We start from the raw sequence: 15,187 nt of genomic DNA on the forward strand, positions 1-15,187 counted from the left end.
GGAATGCATGAATAAGGCATGTGGCCTTGACACATGCGGTATCAGCATGTCGGTCTGACATTTCCCACTTTAAGGCTATCATTTAAAAAAAAAAAAAAGGCATGTCTAGAAGATGAGCTGAATGAGATATGTAATGCTTATGGAGTTTTAGAGTTGCAAAGCATATTCACAGTACTAACATGTCATCATGTCATTACTAAATTTAAAATAAAGCCCCCATTCCTTGCCCAGCAGGCAAGTTTAGGAGGCTTGAATGAATGAAGGGATAGATAAGACTGCTGTGGGAACCTGGACATTAAGTTGATGATCCTCTATGCTAATTCATATCATCAGTCAGGATATACCCAAGACTAATCACCCTAACCAGTCAGTGATGCCTGGAGTATAAATAAAGCTTCCGTTCCCTCACTGCACCCACCTGCTGCTTCTCTTCTCAGTGGATTTCAATAAATCCCCCTGTCCCTGGTGAATTCTTTCAGCCCTGAGCTGAAAGACATGATATGATAATTATCTACAGAAAGCCAAAGTTCAGAAGCAGTCCTTTCCCTCCAAATTGCTGCATGTTCTTCTACATAGGATCAGACAGGGTATGTCCTTTCCTCCTTAGAGGGTTGTTCTGCAACAATCCCGGTCAGGGTAGGTTTATTGTTGGTTCAGGCAGCTGGAAAGAAAACCTTGGAGCCCTTGGCATCATCCTCACAAGTTAGGGGAAACAAGTCAGCAGGGAGACAACTCTTTCCTCTGGTAGCCATTCTCCGACACTCACCACTACTCTCCACTGCCCTCCACTGCACTGTCCTCTGTGGCCCTTATAGGTTCAGTCTCTCAGCTGAGGTGTGCCCACCTACTCTTGCCCACACCACGCTCCAGGTGCCCGCCATGAGACCTGCGTATAAGACCAAGATTCTAATGGCGGAAAAGCAGAAAAAACCTGATAACTTCCATTTACCTTGCATCCACATATATAAGACATTTAGGAAGAAGAAAGTTCAAGCAGCTTCCCAGTGGCCGCCCTAGAAGCTATAGGGTAAATGATCTGAGGCTTTTCTGCCCTCCTGCCATTAGGATTAATGATGGATCCCTGCGGTCTTGAATGGTGGGCACCTGGAATGTGGGCATATGTAGGTGGGATTCACCTGGACTGAGACGGGCCTTATAAGGGCAATGGAACCACCAGAAGGGAACAAGTGAGAGAACAGATCCAGCAGAAAAGAATGAGAAACAAGTGTTCATGGATCATTCTCTAGAATCGATCACATACTGGGCCACAAGACAAACATCAACAGATACATGAAAATCAAAATCATTGTAACTATCTTCTCTGATCATAAAGGCATCAAGCTAGAAATAAATCATGAAAAGAAAACAAGGAACTCTCCCACTTCATGGAGATTGAAATCCACACTACTGGAAGACCACTGGACTAATGAGGAGATCAAAAAAGAAATTAAAAAATACTTTGATTTGAATGACAAGGAGAACACCACTTTCCAGAAGGTATGGGATGCAGCAAAAGCAGTAATAAGAGGAAAATATATAGCAATACAGGCTCACATCAACAAACAAGAGAGAACTCAAAGAAACAACCTAATCTCACATCTCAAAGAACTAGAAAAAGAACAACAAAAAAACCCTAAAGTCAGTAGAAGAAAGAAAATTAAAAAATCAAAGCAGAAATAAATGAATTAGAAATTTAAAAAAAAATCCAAAAGATCAATGAAACCAAAAGTTGGTTCTTTGAAAAAATAAACAAAATAGACAAACCTCTAGCAAGGTTCACAAAGAAAAAATGGGAGAAAACACATATAAATAGGATTATAAATGAAAGAGGAGAAATCACAACAGATTCAATAGAAATCAAAAGAATAAACAGAGATAACTATGAACACTTGTATGCAAAAAATTCAGCAACCTAGAGAGATGGACAAATTCCTAGAACGATATAATCATCCAAAGCTGGACAAAGAAGAAATAGAACACCTAAACAGACCATTTACAAGAGCAAAATTGAAGCAGTAATCAAAGCACTCCCCAAAAACAAAAGCCCAGGCCCAGGCGGCCTCACAAATGAATTCTACTGAACGTTCAGCAGTGAATTAGTGCCTATCCTACACAAACTCTTTCAGAAAATTGAAAAAAGAAGGAATACTACCAAATACGTTCTACGAAGCCAACATTACACTAATAACGAAACCCAACAAAGACAGCACAAAAAAGAAAATTACAGGCCAATCTCCCTAATGAACACTGATGCAAAAATCCTCAACAAAATCCTTGCCAACAGAATCCAACAATGCATCCATAAGATAATTCACCACAACCAAGTAGGATTTACTCTAGGGATACAAGGATGGTTCAACATCTAAAAATCAATCAATGTAATCCAACACATCAACAAAAAGAATTATAAAAACCATATGATAATATCCATAGATGCTGAGAAAGCATTCAACAAAGTACAACACCCATGATGATAAAGGCCCTTGAAATTCTTGGGATACAAGGAACATACAACATCATAAAGGCCATATATGACAAGCCAACAGCCAATATCTTTCTCAATGGTGAAAAGCTGAAAGCATTCCCATTAAGATCTGGAACAAGACAAGGATGTCCACTTTCACCACTGTTTTTCAACATAATACTTTAAGTCCTAGCCAGAGCAATAAGACAAGAGAGAGACATACAAGAAATCCAAATAGGCAAGGAAGAAGTTAAACTATTACCATTTGTGGACAATATGATAATATACATAGAGAACCCCAAAAACTCCACAGAAAAACTAATTAAACTAATCAACCAGTTTAGTAAAGTGGCAGGATACAAAATCAATGCACAAAAATCAGTAGCCTTCCTATACACAAACAATAAATCTGAAGAAGAAAAAATCAAGAAACCATTCCTTTTTTTATTGAAACAAACCAAAAAAATCAAATACTTGGGAATAAACCTAACAAAAGAAGTAAAGGACCTATACAAAGAAAACTATAAAACACTGTTAAAAGAAATAGAAGTAGACACAAAGAAATGGAAAGACATCCCCTGCTCATAGATCAGAAGAATTAATATTATCAAAATGGCCATCCTACCAAAAGCAATCTACAGATTCAATGCTATTCCAATTAAAATTTCAATGTCATTCTTCAAAGAAATAGAAAAATAGTGATGAAATTCATATGGAGCCACCAAAAACCCCAAATAGCCAAAACCCTCCTGAAAAAAAAAAAAAAAAAAGAAAGGAATGGAGGCATCACTCTCCCAGATTTCAAACTATACTACAAAGCCATAATAATCAAAGCTGCATGGTATTTGAATCAGAACAGACACAAGGACCAGTGGAACCAAATAGGAAATCCAGAAATAAACCCACAGATCTATGGTCAACTAATCTTTGACAAAGGAGCAAAGAATATACATTGGAGCAAAGAAAATTTGTTCAATAAATGGTGCTGGGAAAATTGGGCCGCTACATGCAAAAGAATGTACTTGACTACTAACTCACACCATGCACAAAAACCAACTCAAAATGGATTAAAGAACTAGACCTAAGACCTGAAACCATAAAATATATATAAGGAAATATAGGCGAAACACTACATGACATGCACCTCAAAGACATCTTTACAGACGCATCACCCAAGGCAGTGATAGTGAAGGCAAAGATCAACAGCTGGGACTACATCAAATTAAAGAGCTTCTGCATAGTAAAAGAGACAATAACAAAAACAAAGAGAAACCCCACCGACTGGGAGAACATTTTTGCACACAACACTAGTGATAAAGGACTGATCACAAAAATCTACAAAGAGCTGATGAGACTCAACAAAAACAAAGAAAATAATCCAGTCAAAAAATGGACAGAAGAGCTAAAAAGAAACTTCTCCAAAGAGGAAATGCAAATGGCCAACAGGCTTATGAAAAAATGTTCAACATCACTTGCAATCAGGGAAATGCAAATCAAAACTACAATGAGATACCATCTCACACCAGTGAGAATGGCACATATTAAAAAAACTAGCAACAACAGATGTTGGCAAGGATGTGGAGAAAAAGGAACTCTCCTGCATTGCTGGTGGGAGTGTGAACTGATCCAACCACTATGGAAAGCTGTGTGGAGATTCTTCGACCTACTAAACATAGAGCTTCCATATGATCCAGCAATTCCACTCCTAGGTATTTACCCAAAGGATACAGAAACATTAATTCCAAAGAGCACCTGCACCCCTATGTTTATAGCAGCACTATTTACAATAGCTAAGCTTTGGAGACAATCCAAATGCCCAAAAATAGATGACTGGATTAAGAGATGTGGTACATATACACAATGGAATATTACTCAGCAATCAAAAAAGATAAACACATGCAATTTGCAGCGACATGGATGGAGCTGGAAGGGATCATGCTCAGTGAAATAAGCCAGAAAGAAAAAGAAAAATACCAGATGGTCTCACTCATAGCAGGAATCTAGAAAACCTAAATAAGGGACCAGGAAAAAGAATAATTATAAGAAAGAAAAAATCAAAATCAACAAACAACTATGAACCAGAGACACACTATGAGGGGGCGGGGAAAGGAGGGATTGGGGTCAAAATAAGGGGGGTGCAATTGTGTGGGGAATATAAAAATAAAAATAAAAAAATAAAGTGTATATGATTTGAAAAAAAATAAAAATGAACAATGATATAAAAAATCAAAAAAAAGAAGAGAACAAGAAATAACAAGCCCACAAGAGAACGCCAGAGAGCCCAGCCTCCTGGCACCCCACCTGCCTGCCATGTACCTAGTAAAATCCCAATAAAAGCCTGCAAAAGCCACCGAGGGCTCTAGGACTCTCTTTCAGCCCATCTGCTGCCATCATAGAAAACCTGCTCTATGCCCGTCCTGCCACTACAGAAGCCTATTACGTATCCAAACATTTAAAGTGAATCCAAATCACAAGACGTATTGTGGGCTGGACCCATCAGAATTTATTCACAGAAATTGAAACTGTGAAATGGAAATTTCTCCATAAGCATAAGAATTTCCATTTCAACAATCCTAGAATGACTTCTACAGAAATATGTAGTACTTTTTTACCTCACTCCTTTCAATAAACGCAGTGAGTCCTAAATTCTTCCTGCCTGAGCTCTAACTCTACCATATGACGTTTTTCATCTCCCTGGGTTCGCTTTAGGAAAATTACCCTAGGTTTCCTGGAGATGTCTGCTCACTAGGACGAATTCCAAATTAAAAAAATAGGTCATGATCTTCTCCTACTTCAAATGGACATACTCTTTGCCATATGTCGGGAATTAAGGAGATATTCTTCATCATCCCTTTATACTCAGCTGTTGTTTATTTTTTGTGAATTGAATGTTGACAATTACAGTTTGAGGTTTTTTTTTTTTTAACAGCATATGCTGAATAAGATGAAATATTTAGAACTGCTTACTTTGGAATTAGTAATTATGCTACTTACTTTTAGCTCATTTATAACTAAATTAGAACATTTAGTAATGTTTGGAGACAACTCCCACACTTTGTAAGCATCAAAGGAAAAAAAAATTTAATTTATTTAATTGGTTTTCATTTGGAAGGGAAATCACCCCATTTCAAGCATTACACATATTCAAGTACATTCCCGTAAGAAAATACAGATGCTCGTACATTTAGGAAATTAACATATATGTCATTCACAATGAAACTTACAACCATTCCTTTCACCCACATATTTTTGACGATCACTACCAGTTACCTCCTCGTCCCCTCCCATAGTCTTTAAAGAAACCCTGGAAAAAGAAAAAAGAAATCTTGACCTTCAGAGTCGAGGTTATTAAATAAGTTTTAGTTTCCAGCACCACTAACACCATTCAGTATGCTTTTAAGGACTGACCAGCACCATTCAGTAAGCTTTTAAGGAATGCCCACTCTGTTATGCCAGGCCTGGTCTGTACACTGGGATTCAGCAATGAAGTAAATGTGCTTCCATCTTCAAAGGCCTCATGACTTTAAGGCAGAGACAAAGAAGAAAATGTACAATCTCGGCTCTGCAGAGGAGAGGTAATACTGAAAATCACTAAATCAGCCACAGTGCAAAGTAACTGGCAACAGGGCATCTGAGAAATATCATCAAGATGAGGCAATGGTGAGCTGAGCGGGAGGAGTGCAGACTGAAATGTTAGGTGCAAAGCAGATGGTGCAGTACTTTGTGCTTGAACTTTATTTACCTTGCAGGCAGCAGGAAGCCTGTGACAGAGTCTGCATTTTCTCTGGTGTAAGTCAAGGAGGATGGATAAGAGCTGGACAGAGGCAGTTTTTGCTGGTTGAACTTGAACCAGCAAAAGGACTATGGCAAAGGGATGCAAAGAGTACAGACTTGAATGAGTTTTCAGGGTAGAGCAAATATGTTTTAAGTATGGAAGATCTTGGTTGTGTGAAAGAAAGCCTAACCAAAAAATTGGAAGAAAGAAAAAATAAAGCTCCTTTCTCTTTTTATCCTGCAATGTCTGGGCTCCCATACAAGAAATAGAGGGGCATAGTCTGCTCTAAGAATAGATGATTATCCAGCTCTTACTGCTATGGACCAGGTCATTTTACATGGACAGGGATCAGAATACGTCATCTCCAAATATGCCTCTTGGGAAGGATTACTTTGAGCTAAAGATAATTGAGAATTTACTGATAAGAGTTTCCTGCCCTCCCCTTAGACTGCCTACATAAATTTCCCTTCTGAAGGTGCTTTCCCACTCCCACCAGGGAGAGACTCTACTCTCCAAGACAGGGAGTCCTCACCAAGACGAGGCTGCCTGAACAGACCTTTCTAAACTAACCCTTACAGGGCCTCCCCGTGGCGCAGCGGTTGAGTGCTGGGCTGCAAAGCTGCCCGCAGCCTCTGCAGCGCCGAGGTTCCCACATGGCGCGCAGACCTTTCCTGCCGTGCCCGCTGCTCCCCTCAGCAGTGTACTTCAGTCTGCCTGCTCTGCTCCCCGCTCTGGCTCTGGTGAATTCTCTCACCCTCCCGTGCTTTTGACTGTACCCAGTGCTTGCATAAATCAATCAATCAATCAATCAATCAATCAATCTTAAAAAAAATAAAAATAAACTAACCCTTTTATACTGCCACTATTTCCCACATCTATTTTCTAGTAACTTGCCATCCCTCAAGGCTCAAAGCTCCTTTCCTTTGTTAAAATGCTATAGAAACCCCTGAGTCTAGTCTAACTGCTTCTTGAAGTTTCACTCCTTTTCTGTGAACTGGTGTGCATGTAACTATTAATAAAAATTGTGTATGTTTTCTCTTGTTCACCTGCCTTTTGTTAGTTTCATTTGCAGGGCCCTTGTAGGTAAGAGGGTAGAGGAAAAGTTTTTCTCCCTGACAACAATCACCATCTCATTGAATCCTCGTCCTACTAGCGAGGAAGGTGCTATTATTGTCTCATTAGATACCTGCAGAAACTGAACTAACAGATGTTAAGGAGTGGGTCCCAGGTCCTGTCCCTCTTAGGTAGTAGGTCTGGAATTCAGGTCCATGAGTATATGACTACATATCCTAGTCTTCTAACAATGGTGCTGTAACCCTAACGTGATGGAAAGAGTCTGAAAGAACCAGACTCTTTCAGTCTGGGAGATCCATATTCTGACCCTGCCCTGCTGCTATTGACTATAAATTTAATGTCATAAATATTTGTGTTGTTCTCTGTAGTTCAGATAATAAGATCATTACATGAAATAAAGTATGATTTTGAAAAAATGGGTGTTATGTGCTGAATGTGCCCCCCATTTATATGTTGAAGTCTTACCCCCTAAAACCTCAAAATGTGATCTCATTTATACATACAATCTTTTTTTTTTAAAGATTTATTTATTTATTTATACAAGCACTGGGTACAGTCAGAAGCGCGGGTGGGCGAGAGAATTCACCAGAGCCAGAGTGGGGAACAGAAGAGGCAGAATGATGAAATACACTGCTGAGGGGAGCCGTGGGCGTGGCAGGAGGGGTCTGTCGCGCCATGTGGGACCCTCACCGGGTGCCGGGGATCAAACCAGCGCTGCAGAGGCTGCGGGCAGCTTCACAGCCTAGTGCTCAACCGCTGCGCCAACAGGGGAGGCCCTATACATACAATCTTAATAGAGATGATTAAGTTAAAAAGAGGTCTGTAAAGTGGGCTCCAATCCAATCTCACCCAGGTCTCTAGAAGAGTTGGGATACAGATATAACAGGGAAGAGCAAATGAAGACACCGGGCACAAGACAACCATCAACATAGCGAGGGGAGAGGCCTCAGAAGGAACTAAGTCTGCAACAAACTTGATCTCAGCCTGCTAGTCTCCAGAATTGTGAGAAAATAAATATCTGTTGATCCAATCACTCAGACTGGTACCTTGTTATAGCAACTCTAGCAAACTAATGTAATCACCTCACCTATATGTGTATTAGGAACACAGTTTTTAAATTTCTGTTATATCCCAGACACTGTTCTAATTTTCACATCTACCTTAAACAAGCAATGATTACCATCCTCCAATAGTAAGCCCAAAAGCTGAATTATAAATATGTAAATTCTTCAGTTCTAAGAAAATCAAACAGAAAGTAGTCCTTTCTGTTCTGTGATATGCAAAGCAAACACCTATGCAGGCCTGATGGGGACAGTAGGCACAGCATCTGACTTAGACATTAACCAAGTAGCTAAGTGGTCAGTCAATTGCTCTAAATTCAAAGAGAAAAAGTGAGCAGGTAACGCCTGCTGAAGACCTTATTTTGAGCAGATAAATAGTTTCTCTTTAGTTGGGTAAATTCACTGCCTCAGACTTGACCAAACTGTCCTGACCCAGTTGGGCACATCAGTACCATTTACTGGATCTCAGAGACCAGAGTAGCTACTGATGGAGGTTACAAGGAGAACTGTCTTGGGGAGAGAAAGTGAGGATGGGATACCAGCACCTCCCAGTTTTTGGATACGTCTTTTGTGCTGAGAGGAGAGGAGCAATGGGGAGAAACATGGCAGCAGCTGTAGAAGAAATATTAGAAGAAATGGCGGTTTATTTAGGAAGGTTTTGATGTGTGATGAGTGACAATGAATTCCTCTTTAATCTGCTTCAAAAATGTAAAGAAAACTCTTTGTCCCTTTACTCATTCCAACCCTGGGGCTTTAGGGTGAGTAATCTGATCATTGAATTTGGAAGAAGCATAGGGCCTGTTCAGCTCTGCTACTTCCTTTTTAGATGAGTCTCCCAAGAGAGCACAGCATCCCTGTCCATCGAGTTCTTGTTCTATTGGACCTGCCCTGGTCTAGCAAGCCCCTGCCTAGGAGTGAATAGCTCTAATTTCAGCTCACTTGATCCCAGGCAAAAGCCTAATCTTCTAGCCTGGTTTCTAGCAGTAGCAAAGGTGACCCCTATTGGTTCTACCTTCATTTTATTTCCTCAACTTGTTCAGAACACAGGTAGGGAAGAGGAATGCTATTGCAGCTTCTTCAGAGAACTTAACTTAGCTCTTCTTTTTGAACTGAATTTATGGTTTGTTTGTTTTAGATGCTAAGAAAGCAAAGCTAGGGCATCTAGGCTTAACTGATTAGACAATGTTACCCTTCTCCAGCAATTTCTGGAACTCTCCAGTTGGGTTCACATGTGTCCAATGGATCAGCCCTGCTTATTGCTCATGTCACACTTTCGCAGCCTCTTGTCCAAAAGTTCTCCAGAGATGCCACTGAGCTATGTCAATTTGATGTGGTCAATACTAATATCTGTCCACTAATATATGTCCCACCATCTGTTGCTCTTAGTAGTTGAGTGTTCCTAACTGAATGTCAGTAAAGCTGACATCTAGTGTTTTGGCTTAAGTTTCCTTATGATTCTTAGAACCATCAACATCATGAACTCCCATGCCCAAAGATCTTCCTCCCTCATGGAGTGGTTCTCATGATTCTCCCTATAATCTGGCTGCTTTGGGAACACTTAGTATGCTTTGAACACACACACACACACACACACACACACACACACACACACACACAAAACCAGGTGTACATGGTTCAAGTCTTTTTCCTAGGAGATCATTTGTATAGGATACAAATATATGTACAAGGAGTTGGTAATCCCCAAATTTTACTCCATATGTATCTGAGTCTCAGCCATGATCTTGTGTCAAAGTATATTTTAAAATTTGAACCCAAGGGGAAATGTCCTGCCATCTAGATACCACCTGAGCTATTTCTTCATTCTCCATTATCTCATCAGTTCACATAACGTAGTGGAGGAAAGTTGAGCACTGGGAATGAAGTCAGATAAGAGTGTCTTACAAAAGAGCATATTTCTTCACAGTCCTATATTTAAATTTCACAATGGGATCAAGATGTTCTGGGTAGGGTTGTGTGGTGTGGTAGCATCCTTATGTACAAAGAGAAGAAGGAAAATCTGAAGAAAAAATGAAGTAATATGTGAAAGTGGAAAAAATTGATAATTTGATGATGATAATGACAACTACTGTTATCAACTGTCTACCAAATAGCAGATGTTCTACTCTGCTTTGTATTTTACTTATCGTTCATCTTTCCTCAGTGCTATGAATTAGGACATAAGCTTAAAGAGGGTCCTTAATTTAGCCAAAGTCCTAGAACTGCTAAATTTGAGCCTGGATCAATTTAACTCTCTCATCTGTTGATTTGGTTTGTTTTTAAATTTCACCTGGCCAAACTGAATTGTCCAAGTTCCTAGGGAAGGGAAACTTTAGCAGTGAAAAGGGAGCGGGAGGAGGAAAGGCTGGTAAGTAAACCAAGAATGTTCAAATAGTTTTTAAGTATCCATTAAGGAAGAAGCTATGTCTGTCTTTTCCCTATTTTATCTTTAGCACCTAGTCCTGGACAAAATAGTAGTACTAGTTCATTAAACATTTTTTTTATTATTAAAGATTTATTTTTATTTATTTACACAAGCACTGGGTACAGTCAGAAGCTGGGAAGGTGAGAGAATTCACCAGAGCCAGAGCGGGGAGCAGAGCAGGCAGAAGGACTGAAGTACACTGCTGCGGGGAGCAGTGGGCGGCAGGAGAGGTCTGCGCACCATGTGGGACCCTCCTCTGGTGGCCGGGGAGCAGCCGGGAATCGAACTGGCGCTGCAGAGGCTGTGGTCAGCTTCGCAACCTAGCGCTCAACCGCTGCACCACCGGGGAGGCCCTCATTAAACATTTTTGATTGGACGAATGAAAAAAACAGCACAGACTTTTAGGAGGGTACAAAAGAGAAAATGAGAAACTTTGAATTATTTTTGCAATGTTTCTTCTATGTACTGAAAGAACATGTGAAAAGTAAATAAGATTCAGAACCATCAACGGGGAATGTGATAGAGAAGCCAACAAGAGATGGAATCAGGACAGCTGAGTCCACCATCTGCTGTCGCTGAAGTGTTGAGAGTGGCTGACAAGGCTCCAGAAGTTTATATAAATATGTCACTCATTACTAGTGGCACACTCTTGGTCAGGGAGTTGTAGTAAAGGATTTAGTGTTGCTCTCTAATCCCACATCATTGGTTATTAGTATCATTAAACTAATCGAAAAACCTGCTATATACAAGGTATTTTGTAAAATAATAATGTTGAGAAGTACGATTTTAATTAAGTGACTGAGGATACTAATAGTGCTGATCAGAGGCAGGAGTTAAATGAGGTCTAAATATGCATCTTTAAATATCTATTTAAATAGTAATTATTGCTATATTTAATACACATATATAGTAAGACAGAGATGTATAAATGTATATTTATACATATACATGTAAAATGTATATTTATTATGTATAAATGTATACATGTATATATGTATGACGTGTATGTATATATTTATACATGTATATATATATTTACCTTGCATAAAGTAGTGTGTTTGTTTGCTAGCATCCTCCAGAGGTTACCAGTGAGAGTTTTTTTTGTGGTTGTTTCATTTCTTTGAGTTTTTAAAAAGTTATTTAGTGAATTTATTTATGAGTCAAGATATCATGGATTAGATGTGCTCTGATCAAATATATATGCAGATATATGTGTATAAATATGTATAAAATATAATGTATTCTACAAATTAATGTGTTGTGGTTCTTATTATTAGATTTTATGGAAATCATGTTGCATTATAATATAAATTTTAGGTGTGTATCATTAAAAATCACCATGTCTTTATATTACATTAAGTTCACCACTAGAAGTCCAGTTCAAGGGCCTCCCTGGTGGCGTAGGGGTTAAGTCTCAGCACTATCACTGCCACCGCCTGAGTTCGATCCCCAGCCAGGGAGCTAAACCACATATAGAGCAGCAGACCTCTCCTATCTTGCTGGCTGTTCCACTTAGCAGTATATTTCAATGAATCCACCTGTTCTGCTCCCCACTCTATCTCTGCTGAATCCTCTTACACACACACTCACACCTTTGGCCTATACCCCAGGTCTTCTACACACACACACACACACACACACACACACAATTAGGGCCTCCCTGGTGGCACAAGGGGTTAAGATTCAACAATGAAGCTATCCAGAGCCATTGTAGCTTAGGTTTGCTCCCTGGCCAGGGAGCTACCAACACGGCTCAGCAGACCTCTCCTGACTCGCCCGCTGCTCCCCTCAGCAGTGTATTTCAGTACATCTGCCTGTTCTGTTCCCCACTCTGTCTCTGGTGAATCCTCTCACCCCCCACACCTCTGGCCTGTACCCCAGTTCTTGTATACATAAATAAATAAATCTTTAAAAAACAATAAAAGTCCAGTTCTATTCGTTAACATACATTTGACCCTTTATACCCTTTACAGCGCTCCTTCCTCTTTTCCTTTGATCTTACAGTCTAAAGACTATGACTAATTGGTATTATAAAATAAAAGTTAATCTTTGTTTTTGTCCCATTTATTCCATTAAGCATCATACCCTCTAGGCTTAATCACATTGTTTCAAATTATAAGAATTCACTTTTTTTTTTTTAACTGAGTGCTATTTCATTTTATATTTATACCACGGAGTTTTATTTTCTATTTACAGATTCTGAAACCAGATTGCCTGGAATCAGAATCTGTCTCCACCACTTGCTGCTGAGCTAGGTTTCAACATTTCTGAGTCTCACCTTCCTCATTTATAAAGTTATGGGTATGTATGGTGTCTTCACCACAAGGTTTTTATGAGAGTGAAATAAAATGTGTGTGTGTGTATATACTGGGCACATAGTCAGGGCAATTTATGTGCATATTGTATCATGAGTGGTGGTGTTGAAGTGGCTCAGGGTGGCTTATAGACAGTGGTATTTTGTTGTGGTCCAGAGTGATTCTAAAGCAAAGGTATAGTCGAGAACCACAAGAATGTGAGGTTTCGAGAGATGATGCTTACAAAGCAGAAGAGTGAAATGACTCCCTTTGTGTTATGAAAATACAACTCAGGGATGATTCCCTGTTCTTTCTCTCGCAAGTGTATGAAGTTTAGCAAGTGAATTAACCTCCCTAAAGCCTAAATTTCTTCATCGAAAATAAGATTAATAATAATGCAGGACTCATAGACTGATGTTGAGAATCAACAATTCTGCATTATTAGTATATGTGTAATAAGTGTTAGCTGTGATGTGTTGAAAAACTGCATCCCAGGTCACAGTGCAAGTACCCAGCTCACTTTCCTCTCCCTACCCAGATTTGTCTCTCCATGAAACATTAAAAAAAAATGATATTCATGCTCCTGAAAATTATAAGGCATTGCTAAAAGAAATACAAGTAGACACAAATGGGAGAGCTACTCTGTGTTCATGGACTGGAAGGATAAACATTGATAAAGTGTTAGTGGGCAGACTAAGGGATAACTTGAGACCTCTAAGCATGTACACTCATTCTCCTCAAAAAGATAACGCATACTTTTAGTGTGAAAGAACTTTAATAGGATAGTGTATGTAGAGAGAGAAGAGAAGAAAGGATAATAAGAATTAAAAGAAACACCCAAAGTTACCAATCCCTTCTTGGGTAAATGTCCAGTCAAACAGGGTTAGACCAAAGCAAGACCACTGAGGCTTCAAAACCTGCCACAAGTCTAAGGTAACTTCTGGCAGGGAACCATAGAGAGGGGGCAGAGGAGCCAGGCAAGTCTGGGATGAAAGAAGCAAAATGAAAATCAAGATAACGGCTGCTTTTGTCAGGCTCCCCATGGGTCTTTCACCCACATGTTTTCTGTTTCTACATGTTTTGACTCCACATGTCTCCTTCCACATCCTCAAAGTCCCTGGTGCAAGGCCAAAGGCAAGAAGCAAGCAGGGTTTCTTCACATGTCTCTCTGCTCCATGGGCCTCCAAGTCTCTTCTATCTCTGCAAGTCCTCTTGCCACTCAGCTCCACTCTTCCTCAGATGGGGCCAGGAACATGAAACTTTCCCCTTTTTATGGAGGTTACAATGTAAACATTTAATGCAATTTTTTAATGGCATTAAAAATAAATAAAACAAACAATTCTAAAATTTTTATGGAACTATAAAAGACCCGGAATAGCCAAAGCAATACTAAATGGGAAAAAAGAAAAATTGGGGTATCATGCTCCCTGACTTCAAATTATATTATAAAATACTAATCAGAGCAGTATGGTACTGGAACAAAACAGACACACAGACCAATGGTATGGAATTGAGAGTCAAGAAATAAACCACTACATATATGGATAACTAATTTTCAATAAGCCAAGACCATGTAATAAAGAAAGGAAAACTTCTTATAAGTAGTGCTGGGAAATGTGGAAAGTCACATGCCAAAAATGAAAATAGATCTTTAAAGCCACACACAAAAATAAACTCAAAATGGATTGAAGACTTGAATATAAGGGTTGAACTAGTAAAATACATAGAAGAAAACATAAGTGATACACTCTTGAACATGCACTGCAGAGACCTCTTTGGAGAATGAACTCCAATGGTGAGGGAGACAAAAGCAAAAATAAATAAATGGGACTATCTCAAACTAAAAAGCTTTTGTATATCAAAAGAAACCACTGCATAAATGAAAAGAAAACACACTGAATGGGAATAGATATTTGCACATCATATATCTGAAAAGGGCTTAATATCTAATGTACAAAAACACATAATTCAGGGCCTCCCTGGTGGCACAGCGGGTTGAGCTCAGTGCTGTGAAGCTGTCTGCAGCCTTTGGGCAACAGTTCAATTCCTGACCGGCTAGGGAGATACCCACATGGTGGGGCAGACCTGTCCTGTCTC

At 39.4% G+C, this 15,187-nt stretch overlaps 1 protein-coding gene across 4 annotated transcripts in view; it reads right to left on the reverse strand.

The window, feature by feature from the left end:
- PCED1B (PC-esterase domain containing 1B) overlaps positions 1 to 15,187 on the reverse strand; it is a 73,555-nt gene that overhangs the window by 29,304 nt on the left and 29,064 nt on the right. Inside the window, exon 2 of one of the 4 annotated variants that reach the window (XR_008552237.1) lies at positions 13,551 to 14,356. The exons of the other annotated variants lie outside the window; for them this stretch is intronic. The gene's annotated coding sequence lies outside the window, so the exon portion shown is untranslated. Of the gene's footprint in view, positions 1 to 13,550; positions 14,357 to 15,187 lie in introns of those variants that run through there. 4 annotated transcript variants of the gene reach the window in all.

The sequence above is a fragment of the Talpa occidentalis genome, unplaced genomic scaffold, assembly GCF_014898055.3.
Source record: "Talpa occidentalis isolate TD23 unplaced genomic scaffold, MPIMG_talOcc4v2.1 talOcc4.16, whole genome shotgun sequence".
Lineage (NCBI taxonomy): Eukaryota > Metazoa > Chordata > Mammalia > Eulipotyphla > Talpidae > Talpa > Talpa occidentalis.